The sequence below is a fragment of the Spinacia oleracea genome, chromosome 6 (genome assembly GCF_020520425.1).
Source record: "Spinacia oleracea cultivar Varoflay chromosome 6, BTI_SOV_V1, whole genome shotgun sequence".
NCBI lineage: Eukaryota > Viridiplantae > Streptophyta > Magnoliopsida > Caryophyllales > Amaranthaceae > Spinacia > Spinacia oleracea.
In genome coordinates, this window is record NC_079492.1 from 84,025,470 (window position 1) to 84,041,721 (window position 16,252).

General features: G+C 35.8%; 1 long non-coding RNA gene across 5 annotated transcripts; it reads right to left on the bottom strand.

Moving 5' to 3' along the window:
• Positions 1-2,828: 2,828 nt before the first annotated feature.
• Positions 2,829-6,570, bottom strand: LOC110779318 (uncharacterized). Of its 5 annotated transcripts, none has more exons than XR_008923197.1 (5): positions 6,322-6,557; positions 6,087-6,221; positions 4,570-5,214; positions 3,224-3,956; positions 2,829-3,123 (listed from the first exon to the last, which is right to left on the bottom strand). It is a non-coding gene; the product is annotated as an uncharacterized lncRNA (long non-coding RNA). The 5 variants fall into 5 exon arrangements; XR_008923196.1 differs by having other exon boundaries at positions 6,087-6,243; XR_008923198.1 differs by having other exon boundaries at positions 4,570-4,880; positions 5,134-5,214; positions 6,087-6,556.
• Positions 6,571-16,252: the final 9,682 nt, after the last annotated feature.

Genomic DNA, 16,252 nt, shown 5'->3' on the forward strand with positions numbered 1-16,252 from the left:
TGTTAATAATATGTTTCCTGGCTTTATGGTTTTTTCCGCATGATTTATGTTTATTCATATGTATCATAACCTAACAATATGGAGTTTTGAAGATAGAGGATCGTGCATGTTCGACACGCGCCCGATCGGGCGGGCTTCGCCAAATCCGGATCGGGCGGTCATTCTGGGCGCTGTTATGGACATTTCGCAACCGCCCGATCGGGCGGAATTTCGTCCGATCGGGCCGCTTGTCGAGCAGAATGCCCGATTGGGTGGCCGTATGCCCGATCGGGCGACGCCAACCCCTGCTTCTTTTTCGCGAATTTTTAATTCCGGTTTTGGGCTATATTTTGAGCAAACTATAAATACTAGCCCCTTTTATTTTTAGTGACATCATTTTTTTTTCTAGTTTCAACACTTAGTTTATTTTCCATAGCTTTTTTTATTCTCTCTAAATTTGTTCCAAAACTTAGTTTTTAATTGCAATCAAAATTCAAGCTTTCATTATTCATTGTTCTTCATTTAGGTATTGCTTCTTACTTTGATTTATTACTTTGCTTTAATCATGTTTTCAATAGTATTAATTGCTTTATTTATTGGTAATATGTGTGAGTAGTCTATTTTCTAGGGTTTTAGGGATCCATGAATTAATATGAAAGGATGATTGAATGTTGTTGATTGTTGGTATTGTGATTAATTCCTATTGATTGGTTTCATTTACTATGAAATTAGATTTGCGCAGGTTTAATTGTATTAGTCAAGCAATATCAAGTTAAGATTCGAGAGATACAATTTGATGTTTAGGCTTGTGTCAATAGGTAGAATTGGAATTAATACGTAGTGAGAGCCCGTTAATTCTAAGTCTATGATTAGTATCGATTCGAGAGAGCATGCTAGTCTAATTAATTGCTTTATTGATTGTTGTCGATTGATTATCATCCTGGATTGTTATTTGTTGGTGAACCTATGCCCTAGATCCTTTAATATCTGAATTCTTATTTGTTTAATTATCGTCGTAGTCTTAGTATACAAACCAACCAACTCTTGTTTCCCAATAGTCTAGATTAGTTGATTAGTAGTAGAAAGAACGTTGTTTCCCTGTGGATTCGATCCTGACTTCCCTTGCTACCTAGCTAGTGGACTTAGGTTTATTTTTGATAAGGTAATACGACTTTAGCCTGTCACCGCTTGGCGTTCGAATCTCATGTGCCCAAGTACAAATTTTAATTATGCACCTTTCAATATTGCAATTTCAATATCGCACCTTTCAATACCGCAATTTCAATATTGCACTTTCAATATCGCACTTTCAATTTCAATACCGCAATTTCAGTACCGCACTTTCAATTCCGCATCTTTACTTGCCTAGTCCATTTCTAGGCAATGTGGACCTACTCCTTAGTCCTTTTCTAGGGGGTCTTGTATTTACTAATTCCGCACTTTATTTAGTATTGTGATGTTGCTTTATTTGCTTTATCGCTTTCATCACCAACATGCTAAATACAACAAAATACAAAAGTTACATCACGCTTAACAAAGATATTTTTGGACAAACCGGCCTTAGGTTCCTTAAATCAATCTTTAAAGGAAAGTGACCACCATACAATTAGAGATTCAATTTGCTCTTAATGCAAACCCACATAGTCTAATCTAGGGTTTATTTTCGAAAACAATGTTGTGCCAACGTACTTGAATATTTCTAAAGCTCGCCGAATAAGCATTTTGTTCCCGTGCCCGGATCTCACCCTTCCGTTTCAAGGATTCAAGGCCTTATCCAACATAGAGTCACTTTCGGTCTTTCCAAACGCAACTTTAAAAAATGTTTGGTGGCGACTCCTTCGAGGTACAAAAATTCTACGGTTTTCTAAAGAACCGCCCCTCTTGTAGAACGGGAAACAAGTTTTGACACAAAAAACCCCCTACAGTAGTACATAATTAACGTTAGGTAACACCGAAAACCTGTTACATAAAGGGGGTAAAGTGTTTCCATAGATTATAAGTAACACTTTATGGGTGATACATCTGCTCGTGCTACCTATTCTATTAGGTAACACTTATAATTACATATTATAACACTTTTACTAGTGTTACCAAAAATAACTTTATGTAACACTTTTCCATTCTTATTGTAGCACTTTGAAAGTGTTACTTGTAATATCTTAGGTAACACTTTTTAACCATTAGTATCACTTTTTATATCATCTTTTGATTTACCGTAACACTTAATCGAATCGTAGGTATCACTTTTTACCATATAACGTAACACATTGTTTAATATTAAGCAACACTTTTCTGCTATTAGGTAACATTTTTCAATCATCTTTTGACATCAAGTAACACTTTTTTCGACATTATGTATCATTTTTTGTAAACTAATATAACACCGGTTAATTAATATGTAACATTTTTTTATTAAAAATATTATTAGTATTACTATGATTATTTAAAATATACAACATTTTTTTAAAAAATATAAAATAATACTCCCTCCGTCCCGGAATACTCGACACGGTTTGACCGGCACAGAGTTTAAGGGACTTGAATTGACTTATTTAATTTAATAGGTAGTAGTTGATAGTGGGGTATTATTTTAATGTAGTTAGTGGGGGGTGGGTTAAGAGGTTGGGTTGGGGGAGAGTAGGGGTTGAATTTTTAATTATTTTTTGTATGGAGTAGTAGGTGGGTTAATAGGGGTGGAGTGAGAAATAATATAATATTGTTAATATTTCCATTTTTAGAAACAGGTCAAGTATTAAGGGACGGCCCAATAAGGAAAACAGGTCAAGTGTTCCGGGACGGAGGGAGTATATATTAACATGCACAACAACCACAAATATGAAATTAACATATACGATAGACAAAAATTACATTTGATATAATTTCATAATTTCTTACAGAAAACATTCACAAACACCAACTTTTGTTTGGCTAAGCAATCTAACAATCAAAACAAAAAGAAAGCCAACTTCAATCAACTTCGGTCTTTAGACCACTAAATTCCAAAACAGCTCCAAGCAGACGTACATAACCTCCAAGCTGAGGCTCCAAGCACCAGCAGCACCTCGATCAAGCAACAACAACACCTCCCAAAATAGAAGCTTTAAACAACAGCACAACCAATCTTTCATCTTGATCCACTTTATTCTAATATATGTATAAAAAGAATAAAAATCAGATAACCAGGACGAAACCATGATGGTAATATGAATTATAGATACGGCAGTAGCTCTGATAAAATATTTACCTCAACCATAGATTCAAAGTCTTTTTGAAGCAATGTACTCTAAAATTATGCCATGGCATAAACCCAAGCAAAATAAATGTGCTTGTTCACCCAATGCATGCATCCTCGTTCCGCTGCTCATTCCATGACCCAATTAAGCATATATACAACACAGAAAAGGCAATCCCCGGAAGCATGAATTAGAGACAGTGAATCCTATAATGTTATATGTTTAAAAGAGTCTGTTCAAGGTACACATAATCTGTTTTATAAATAAATAACAACATAGCTTCTCCATGTTACATATCTAAATAATATAGGCGAAAATATTACCTACAGTATGTTGCAAAAATTTAATTTTGGGGGAAAAATTATTATAATCTATCTTATAATAATGTTGCATTTTATTTTGTAATCTAGTAAAAGGTTATACCTTATGCTTCTCCAGAACTCTGCTTTTTTCTTATGGCTTGATTCCAACTTAACAATGTCTTCTTCTTTCTATGATAGCCTTGGCAATTAAATTATACATATTTACACTAAAAACAGTGACAGGAGTGAGAAGAACAAATTTTTTTCTTAGGAGATAAGTATATGAAGCCTTCCTTTCAATCTTTTGTTTGTGGCGTTTCATCCAAGAAGTCATGGTAGGATTTAGGGCGGTGGCTCAACTGGCACTCACTTCGTTCCTCGTCCATCACCGGTATCGCCCATCTTAATCTTCACAGTTTGCAGAGTCAATTCCTCTCTTACGCTGATAACCATAACACACTTCAGAAACAATATGAGGAACATAATATAATGCTGGAGTAAATCAGCATTCAGACAAACAGAAAACTCATAATTGAATGTTACAGTTGAGTTATCCACTTCAATGCTCCCAAACACTCCAAGAAATCCATTCTTTATTTATGATTCAAATTGCTTCTTCAAAATTCGAGAAACTGTTTTAGTTCTATAAGTCCTAAATGCAAAATTAAATCCAAAACTCAAGAACTCATATGAAAGAACATATCAATTTTCAACAAAAAAACATACAAATAATTCGATGTTCAATTTATCCCAAAGACACACAAAACCAAATTTCAAACCTAAACTAACCAATCTATAACTTTATATCCAAAAAGAAATGCACAAAAATATGAAGTATAAAGGGGAACCGAATAACGAATTTGAATTAAATTGTGAGAAATTCCACACACAATTCGCCGAAAACCCTAAACAAATAACATTTATAACCGGAACTTTCAAGAATCAATAAAATTATTCAATCAATAAAATAATTAAGAACATCCCACAATTAAACCAAAGTATATCAAAATCAAAGGAAAAAAATTATAAACCAAATGGACGGGAAGATAATTCACCTTATTTGAAATGCACAATCGATTAACAGATTCATAGAGGATCAAAGCCAAAATCAATCTATTAATCGGGAATAGACGTTGATTTTCCATTGTTGTCATCCTCTGTGGCTGGTTTCTCTGATGAAACACACTCCTCTCCTTTTCATTTTGTCTTTGTTAAACTCTCGTCAAGCCACTTTTCGTTTTGGCCTTCCAGGCTTCCACCCTGGTCTACCCATATACCCCGTTGTCTAGGTGGTGGTGCGGCGACGTCGTGTTGTCTAGGTGGTGGTGCATCGCCGACTGTTCGCTGGAAGATGGTGTGTTGCCGTCTGATCGTTGTGTAGGTGAATTAGGGTTCTTCAATCACTAGTACATAATTGTGTACTATTGGTGTCTACAGTAATCAAAAGAAATTCTCTACTCCCTATATATGATATGGAATCAACAGAATATAAAATATGAAGGTTGGTTAATGCCAGTCTTCTATCTGTTTTGTTAAAAGAAAAGGCATCAACTTTTGACTTTGGCAACCATCTTTTTAAGGAACGCAATTAGCTTTTCACACATACTAAAGACACATACGGTGTTCTTAGCTCTATTTTGAGAAAACCCATCAATTCTGCAAAAGCTTTTGCGGGAAATCCTTCCATTTTCTCCTGAAACCTGCAAATAAGAGTGGGTGAGAAATTACAAGATTTATAATGTCATAATATCCACGTCAAAATAATCTATATCTTTGAACAAAACTGAAGCAAACAAGCCCAGCTGCAGATGTTTTAGAGGAAGATCTCATCCCACCATTGGCACCACATGTGTGGTGGTTGATACAGACATAGGTGCCTGTAGTATATAGGGATATTTACCATTGTCTTTGCCTCAAACCCACCATGATTTTGTATTAGATAACACAGAATAGACAGTCACTCAAGATACTAAGGAACCTCTATTATTGCTTTGTTAGATCAAAATAATGCTACCACCAATAAGTCAGTAAGAAAAGTATGCATATTGCATCTATGAAAACTAAATCCATTTGAAAATACGTTCACTTGGTAAAAATTACTTTTTAAGAAAGCCCAACTTTAGAGAACTATCTAACAACAATCTTCACATATAAAAAAAATTTGAACATGCTAGCAGACTTTGCAGATTAGTACTGAGTCGAAAAGAAAACACACATACATTAACCTACTCCAAGTAATAGTATTTGCAAACCAAACACACAGAATAACAGTCAACAACCATACCAAACCAACACACACAGACTCACAGTCAGCAACCAGGCAAAGTGAAACCACAAACTATATTCCTCCTGCTCGAATTATACTAGAAAATGTAGTTTTGAACAAGAACCCACAAACTATACTCCTTCTCGAAAACCCAATTCGAGGTGAAGGCATTCTAAATACCGAATCAAAAAATCACAAATAATTAACACTATAATCTAGTTTGTAACAATTCATAGAAATCTTGAAAATCAAGTATTAAATAACCAAAAAAAAAAATAAGAACACCCACCACAAATCAGAAAGTACCTGAATTTGGAAGCCTGCAAATTCGATAAAACCCAATCAAGACCACGATCAAGACCAATATTAAGACCACAAAATTGGAAGCGCGAATTCGATGAAACGTGAAATTAGAAGTGCTCATTCAATGAAATTTCCCCCCTTCCGATCAACACAACCAAAACTATTTACAATTGTGAAGCAATTAAACTTCTAAAAGCTTAAATTAGTAAAATAAGAATTACGAGTTAATTGAACTTACATAATTTAGGGTTTGAAAAATAGAAAATCAAAGCCCTTATATTCTGGAAGAGTATGAAAGAACGATGCAAAGTTGTTGGATTGAGTTAATCTCAAAAATAGAGTATGAAAGAACTTGCAAGGATGAAGCAGTTGTTGTATGAATGAAAGATGGAGGACGAAAGATGGAAAAAACAAAGAGATGAGAGGTGGAGGACGGAGAAGTGTATTATGTTTCAAGGCAATTTTCCATTTTTTCTTTATAATAAGGGAATCTAAAACTAATTTAGGCGGGCCTAGTCTTAGCTTCCCTAATTTCTTGTTGTACACAAAACTCAACAAGTATAAAAAAAAAGTTGTCAACAAGTGAATTAAGATACTCCGCAGTAAAATTTAAAAGTGTTACAAATTAGTGTTACGTAATACTAAAGTGTTACAAAGTAGTGTTATCGTTTATTAAAGTGTTACAAATTGGTGTTACCTAATATTCAGTGTTACAAATTAGTGTTACCTAAAATTAAAGTGTTACTAAAGTGCTACTTATACATTGAATAATTTTACAACTTTAAAAGTGTTACCTTTGGTGTTACCTAAGGTTACTTTTGTACTAGTGACACGAACAAATTAAAAATCGCAGAGTTCTTGATTGTTCTTAAATTTTCATGGTTCCAATCATCGAATTCACACTTCCAATTTCTGGTTTCATCGTATTAGTGCTTTTATTTCGTCGTCTTAATCATCTTTCGAGTTTGTTCTTGACCGGGCTTTATTGAATCCGCGCTTCCAATTTCAGGTATTTGTGATTTGTGGTGGTTGTTCTTAAATTTTTTGTTTGTTTAATATTTGATTTTCAAGATTTCTATGAATTGTTACAATACAAATTATATTGTTTTATTTTTTTTGATTGGATTGTGAACGTTTATTATGCAGTGGTAATTTGTTTGATTTTTTGATTCGGTACTCTGTATTTTGGCCTGGTGTGGTTGGTTGAGTGTGAGTGTGTGTTTTGGTTTGGTTGTTCTGAAACTTTTTGTTTGTTTACTCTTTGATTTTCAAGATTTCTATGAATACAGATTATAGTGTTTAAATTTTTTTTTTGATTGGAATGTGAACGTTTATTATGCAGTGGTAAGTTGTTTGATTTTTTGATTGGGTACTCTGTATTTTGGTCTGGTATGGTTGTTGACTGTGAGTATGTGTTTTGGTTTGGTTGTCAAGCAACCTGAATAAGGGTCATTTACACTAGTATTATTGGTTGTTAGCTTTTCGTGTCTGGTTAATTTTCTGTATTTTCTTCTATTTTGTCGATTATATGGCCCTTCTAAGAGTCACAGTGACAGTCACATAAGTGGGAGGTATGATTCTATAGAACACGAATCAGCTTGATTAATTTACCTGCTCTTTCTGGTTCCTTTTGTTGTGTTTTTACACTTAGTGTTAGTACTCCTTTTGATTGAATTTTGTGTCTGATGTGGTATTATGGGCTTTTAATTTATTCATTCCGTATTTCAAGTTTGTTGATTTTGTGTTTGATGTCGTGTCATTGGCTTTGAATTTGATAATCTGAATTTTTTAGTCATGAACTTAAATGGTATATGCTCTGGCTCACTGGTGGACCTCACTGATGGACCTGGACTGAATTTGGACAAGAATAGAATTATCATAGTTTTATGTGAGCTTAGTGAACATTGATTGCGACCAATGAACAACTCAGGAGGCTGCATAGGAGCTTACTTGCATGGTTAAAAAAAGGCGTATTACTGATATAAGGGGTGACTCGATACTCGTGACTGCATTTTTTTATTGTCTATTTTATCTGACAGTCACTGCATTGTAATTTAATTTCAGAAAGTAGGTTGTCTTTTATGTAATAAGATATCATCTCATCTTTGTAGGCTAGAAAATACAACCTGTGATGGATGGGTACCAAATAATATTACTCGCCTGTATTGGCCTTACTGCTGCAATGATGATCCTTTGGCTGTTCCATGTTTTAATGCCATTGCTTGGTTTCCCCTATTATGCTCAAACGTAAAAGAGGAAGTATAAAATTTCATAATCATGGTGAATAACAGATTAACAACTTTCAGTATATAACCTTACTGGGAAGCCGTCCCATTTTTTCCAATACATTCTTAGGTAGTGTCTCAAGAACTGTGACATGAACAAGTTGGTTAGGAAAAATTAACACTTCTGCAAAGAACTGATCTGTGCAGATCGGAACTGATCTGTGCAGATTAGAACTGATCTGTACAGATCAGAACTGGTCTGTACAGATCAGAACTGGTCTGTACAGATCAGAACTGATCTGTGCAGATCAGAACTGATCTGTGCAGATCAAAACTGATCTGTGCAAAATAGAACTGAACTTCACAGAACCCTTATGTTAGTCTATTCATAGAATTTATCTGATTTCAATTTCTAGGGTTCTGTCACTACGGAGTCCTACCTGCTGTTTTTTTTTGTCTGTATAAATTCATCTTTCTCTCTTCTATTTTGACACTGCTGTGGGCTCTATCATGGTGACCTGGTGACTATTTAATTGGCATGCCTGCCATTTCAATACTTTGGCTTGCTTGTGAACATAACGTTTCTTAAATCTCAACTTGATATTTTTTTTGTTTACTCATCCAAATATACGTTCTTCTGATTGAGCTTCTCCTTATCTCTTCCGTATTTTGAACTTCTGCAGATTCGTACTTTATTGCAATTCGGAGGATATACTCTTGTGAGAAATTCAAAGGACCTGTTTGAGAGTCTTGGATTTCATGATATTCAGCCTGTGCTCATAAGTCTCATCATCTTTCAGGTTTGGATTTCATGAACTGCTATTCTTTCAATTGATTTTAACTTTGGAAATAATAAATTCATAATTAGTGGAGGTTTAGTTAAGGTTGAGCTCAAGATATTATTTCCTTTATTTCAGCTAGTTCCCTGTCTTAAGCCTGTTTGGGGTCCAAGAATAGTTGTGAGAATATTGTGCTTCCCAGGTCTATTGTCCCTCCCCTAAACCCCTATGGCTCTACCTGATTTAGCCAAAGGGGAGTGTGTGCCAAAACCAGAGGCCACTAATGCAGTAATGCCTGCAGGCCAACATCAACTATGTCTGCAGTCAAGGAGTTATTTGCAAGCTCATTAAACCCGGTGATGCTGCTTAAGACCAAATAAGTCTAGGTCTCATAATACTCTCACAATCACCTGTTCCATGAATACCTTTTACCAATCCATAGGTTTGCATCCTTTCCAAATCGAATTATGCATGTTTATCTCTTTATAGTTCATAACCTAAATTCTATTTCACCATTAAGGCTAACTGAAAATATCAACGGATACCCTTTCCTTGTATTGCAACATGATATAGCTTGATTAACCTGTCTCCACCTCATGCTAAGTGCATCAAGTGTTCTAAACTTAATGTTGTGATACAGAACTTACTCCGACCTTTATTCTGCTAGTTTAATTCATTTGAGGCTTGATGTTATAGTGGTAGTGTTTAACTGTTTGCATTTGTGCAGTTTCGAGGTGTGTGGGATCCAGGTGCTCGGGCAGCAGAGCGAGTTGCGGCAGCTTCACTGAGGTAAATTTCTCCTACTATCAGAGTTTGAAAATTATTATATGAGCGAATATCTCCTGTAAAATCAGCAATATTCTTTTAGTAAGCTGTTTTCCTTACTGTTGAATTTAAGCTGTGATTACATGGGAGTATACCTAAGTGATTACTGTTGAATTGAATTTAAGAATATGAGTGTGCTTAATTTATCGAATAATCGTTTTAATGGGAGTATACCTAAGTTGATTTCAAGTTTGAACTTGCTTTCGGCTTTGGATCTTTCTAACAATTCTGTCTCTGTTTAGGTTCCTGACTTGGGGTTACCAAATTTGCAAGTGCTTTAGGGAATGATGTTGATTTAGTGAAAACTTTGGTTAAGCAGTCTGATTTGTGATTACATGATGAACTATGTCACATAGAAAAGAAAATGAAATTTCTGAAAATTGCTACAGGTGAACAGAAATGAAAAAAGAGAGTAAGTTACCAGAAAACAAGTTAATAAGAAAATTTTTACCAGTAGTAAGAGACAAAACAAAAGACGGGAAAATGTTAAAAGTTCTTCATAGTAAGTAGTAATGTTGCATGATATAAGTTTAGGGAAACACATTTAGTTTTTATCAGTATCTCTCTGGTTCGCAGACTCTTATTTAAGCCTTCTAAAGAAAATAAAAAATGACAGACTTACAAAAATACTACTCTGAATACTAATCGGCTGAAAAAATGAAGTAGAATTAAAGTACCATGCTTGTCTATTTTTGAGTTGTTGCTTTTACAATGTCTTTCTGCTGATGTTTTCCTCCGGTGTTGTTTTCCTGATTTCTTGTGTACCCGTTCTTTTTCTAATTGTAGTCTTTTTGCCTGTTCAGGTTCTTTCTGCCTTTTCATGTTCTGATTGTAGTCTTTTTGCCTGTTCTTGTTTTGATTGTAGTTTTTCTGCCCATTCTAGTTCTGATTGTAATGTTTCTGCCTGTAATAGTTCGTAAAGAGAGTTACATGTGTGCATCCTTAGATTAAACCTTGAGTGCACTAATGTATTTCAGAGAAAGAATACCAATTTAACACCAACAATGAGATTCCGTTAATCATCATGGCAGCTTCCTATCTAGCTAATACAACTTAATATACTACCTAAAAGAATCTAGCAATCGGAAACTTCACCAGATTTTTGAATTCCACTTGACTTTTTATCTATTTTCTTTACTTGTTTCGTTTCTATTATTATTATACAAGTCTCAATTATTTGTGGGTGTATGTTTCTATAGTTATTATCACTCCTTTTAGACATGTTAAAATTATATTCCAATGTTTTTAATCTCTCAATTCGTGTATGTTTAACTTTTCATAAAGGAGACAGAATGAGTAGTAGGGCCAACTTCTTACAATCTAGTAATGAGTATGAGAAAGGTGTGGAGGATTACTTAGATAAAGCGTTTTCTACTCAAGCAATTGGTGATCAGATTACTTGCCCGTGTAAGGTGTGTTATCACATCTTTTGGCATCATGAGAGACAATATTCAATCATTTGATTGCAAACGGGATCGAGCCTGGCACTGAAGGATGACATTGTTATGAAAAGGGTATGTCATCGACATCAAATACAAAGAGGAATGTTGAAGATAATACACCAGACATGCACGATGATATTGAACGTTTGATATATGATGTTCATAGAGACGTGGCAGAAAGGTATGATGAAGGAAATAATGCCCTTGGTCCAAGTATGCATTCTATGTTAAGTCTAATAAATGCGGTTCAGTATTAATTAACAAGTTAATAATTCAGTGAGATCAAGTGAGCTGAATGCCTAGCTAGAGGCCGCTTCAGTTCAAGTGGAATTAATGATATTAATCCACAGCTTACTCTTGACTGAACCCGTAGGGTCACACAAATAGTACGTAAACGGATCAAGTATTTAATGGCATTAAATACTCCATCTATGGATATTCGGAATCGACGGATCTTGGTTTCAGTGGGAGCTGAGATCGTCACAGGCAAGAAATGAATACTCCGGAAACGATGATATTGCCGGAAACGGAAATATGGATCGTATCGGAAATATAAATATTATCCAAGTCGTAGATGTTGCCGGAAACGGAAACATGGTACGTATCGGAAAATATTATCGGAAATGGAAATATTGCCGGAATCGGAAATATTGCCGGAAACGGAAATATTGTCAGAATCGGAAATATTATCGGAATCGGAAAATAATTCCGGAAACAAAAATATTAAATATTTGTTCGAAACGGAAATTAATTCCGGAATCGGAAATATTAAATGTTGTTCGTATCGGAAATGAATTCCGGAATCGGGATTTTAATCGGAAGCGTATCGTACAAATTAGCATCGGACGAGGCCCGCTAGACGAAGGCCCAGCACGAAGCCAGGCCATCGCCCAGCGAGCCGCACGCAGCAACGCACGCCTCGACCAGGCCCAGCGCAAGGCCAGGCCCAACCAAGGGCGCGCGCGCGCGACAGCACAATAGCGTGGGTTGTGCGCCTGACGTGGGCCGCAAGGCTTGCGCGGGTGCACGGCTTGTGCGATGCGTGTGCGGGAAATCCTAATTCTATTAGCATTCGTGCGAAGATTAAAATCCTAATCTTATTAGAATTGCATTGTTATTTAGAGTCCTAATAAAGTTCTAATTAACAAATCCACATCCTAGTAGGATTACAATTCCTTTTCCATACCTCTATAAATAAGGGCCTAGGGTCATTATTTATACACAAGTTTTCAAGTATTCAAAACTAGGATTTTTAAGCAGAAAAATCAGCCATATCTCTTGCCCATTTAGCCGAAAATAAGTAGTACCTTAAGGGCGATTCTAGTTGGTCAATCTTAAGGCGGATCCGGACGTGCTGTGGACTATCTACGGAGGGACGACACTTGGAGTCCTAAAGACTTGTTCTTGTTCGGTTCGGGCGCAGCTAGGGAGGGCACGCAACAAAGTGTATGCATCTAAACTATGTTAAATGATTATGTGTAAATAATATGTTTTCCTGGCTTTATGGTTTTTCCGCATGATTTATGAATTGTCATATGTATCATAACCTAACAGTGGTATCACGAGCCTCTTATTATTTTCATAATCTAAATTGCATGAACATGGTTAAATATTACAAATTTGCAAGAATTAAAAGGGGTGATTTATTTTCGTAATTGTTAATTAATTGCAAATTGCGTTTATTTAATTATACGTACGCAGTTTTTCGGCAGTTTCTTCGTTACTCATCCAAATCGAGTGATTTTTGTGTCAATTCCGCATGTAAAAGGCATTCTAAAATTTTGACAAATCGGCCGAACCCAGAATTCTCAAATTCGAAGCCTAACTATGACTTTTCGGAGGTTTTAGTTTTTCGAATGCAAAATTTCGTAAATTTAAGATGTTAAATTAAATATTTGCGATTCTTGTTGATAAATCTTGAATTTTTTATTGACCTACTGTATATGTTTAACAAGTTTGAATGCCTAGCCTTGTTAATTATGCAATCTAATTTGTAATTATGATTAATTTGTTGAAAATTGGAATAATTTAGAATTAATTTGATTTTCATAATTAATTATAATTTAATTAGACACCTATGATTAAAAACCACCATAAAAATTGTAAATTTATGTTAAATTTTAAATTTTTATGACCTAGACTTGAATCCATGTTAATCGGAAATCAATTAAATAATAAATTTTCGATTTTTCGCCCTTAAATTATGAAATTAATATTATTTATTAATTTGTCATTAATTTTGAATATAAATTTTAAATTTTTATGCGATTCGCTCATATAACTTGCACGCACAAAGCAATGGACGCTACGTGTTACCCTTAAGGGGTGTTGTATAGTGCGGGCATGTGACGACGAGCAAGGGGGCTCGTCGCCCATGCGGTACGAATGCAATGAGCAAGGCCATGGTGCACGAGCACAAGGCAGCAACCCTGCCTTGTGTCGTGTGCTGTGTGCGATGGGCGAATGGGCGAGGGCGAGGGCAAGGCACGAGCAGTCGCGTGTGGGCAGCAAGCGAGCTGCGCCACAGCGCGCACTGCCTCGCGCAAGCGAGCGGAGCCTCGCGCGCAGCGAGCGCAAGCTCGCGTGCCACGAGTGCTACGCCCAAGCATCGATCGCTCGCGCGCAGCGAGCGCTGTTGTGCGTGCGACGAGCGCTGCGCCCAGCAATGGCGTGCGAGTGCTTGTTGTGCGTGCGATGAGCGCTGCGCCCAGCGATGGCGTGCGACGAGCGCTGCGCCCAGCGATGGCGTACGAGTGCTTGTTGCGACGTGCGACGAGCGCTGCGCCCAGCGATGGCAAGCAGCTTGCTTGTTGCGACGTGCGACGAGCGCTGCGCCCAGCGATGGGCTGCGGCAGCATGCTCGTGCGTCGAGCGCTGGCGCGCGCAGCGAGCACCAGCTCGCGTGATGCCTTGCGATGGTGAGCAGCAGTAATGCGAGGCAGCGCATGGGCTGCGCGCACATGGCCAGCGATGGCTGTGTGCGTGTGGCCCATGGGCGTGCGATGCGTGGGATTGTTGCGTTGCGATTAGATCGTTTTGAAATTTTAATTTGAAATTTTCAGTTTATGTAATTTTAATTAATTTTAAAATTAATAATTTAAATTATTTTTTGGATTTTAATTTTGAATATTGTAATTATAATAAATTTTATTTATTCTAATTATTTTACTAAAATTAAAATCATGAATTAACTTAAATACGACTGAAATTAAATTAAACTTTTTGGATTCAATTACAAATTTATATGAGCTTTAAATTTTAATTAAATTTGTATGTTTCCGGTTAGACTAGAAATACATTTTTATGTTTAAAATTAGTAAAGCATATGAATTTATTGGTTTAAGTGGGAGCCCTTTTTAGTCATAAACTCTTGATTAGGTCTACAAATCCTTAAGGTTAAAACAACTTGATTAGAATTAATAAGGACTGAGTAATTTGTAGATTATTGGTGCCCTTGATTAATTGCTGCAAATGTTTACGTGATGCATAATGTGTTTTACTAACCAGCTATGTGGGCCATTCATGATAATGAATGGGTGAATGGTATATATTGTATATGTACTGTTTTGCAGGTTATGAAGTGACTAGTATGGCCCAAATAGGATAGAAAATATGGTCTGCGTACCATTAATTTGAATGTAATTGGTCTAAAGTACCAAGGTTGTTTTTCAATTCAAATATGGTCTGCGTACCATCAAATAGTTGTAATTAGTTGTAATTATAGCTTATTCTATTTGAAGAAAATGGTGCCTCCCACGGAGATTTTCAAGACGGACTTTGAAGTTAAAGCTTCAAGATGAAGTCGGGCCATACTAGATCACATTTATCTTATGCATGTTTTAAGTTATTTATTGCTTTTAAATATGTCTTAAAATGCATGAGATCAAAAGCTTGATTATGTTGCATGATTAAGGATTTTAGTTCACTTAAAATCTAACCAACATAGTAAGAGCCTTAAGTTCCAAACTTAAAAATTGAGTTATAAGGTGCCATGCCAAAATATACACTTGCTTGGATATCCTTTACATCAATCTAGTAATAGTTTTCGCTCAGCGAGGTGTTACTTATTGGTCCTAAAGGGGCAAGGTACACAAATAATTGTGAGTACATGTTAGTTTTGGTGAATCTCAACGATATAAGTAAGGAGTCCTTTTATGTCGTGGCAAAATCGATAGGTTTACCTAATAAGTTCTTAGACGTACCTATCAACCAAGAGTAGTTTCTAGACTATTAGCAAAAGGCTTTTGCTTACCTAAAATGTTTTAGAATTGAGTCGACAAACTGTGCTTAATTCTTCAATGGTTTTAGGATCTTGGAATCATTTTATTCGCACCTGCCGGAACAATAAATTCGAATAAAATGCTAATAACTTGTTTTAAATTGCATGCACTAGTGGAAAAAGGCTCATTTGCATCGCACATTTAAGTGCATTTGCGTCGCACATTGTGCGTGGCAAAAGCTCTCGACGCAAATGACTAAAAGTCATTTGCATCGCACATTTGTGCGACGCAAATGACCCTCATTTGCGTTGCACATTAAGCAAATGTGCGACGCAAATGACTTTTCAGGCGCCAAAAAATAAGTCATTTGCCTCGCACAATAGCTTAATGTGCGACGCAAATGACTATTTGAGCGCCAAAGAAATAAGTCATTTGCCTCGCACATTAGCTTAATGTGCGACGCAAATGACCTTTTTTGGCACCAAAAAAATAAGCCATTTGCGTCGCACATTAAGCTAATGTGCGACGCAAATGAATTTGAATTTTGTAAAAAAAAAATAGATATTTTACTATATATATATATATATATATATATATATATATATATATATATATATATATATATATATATATATATAGTAAAATGAAACCTATGTATAGTAAAATGGACAACTCATA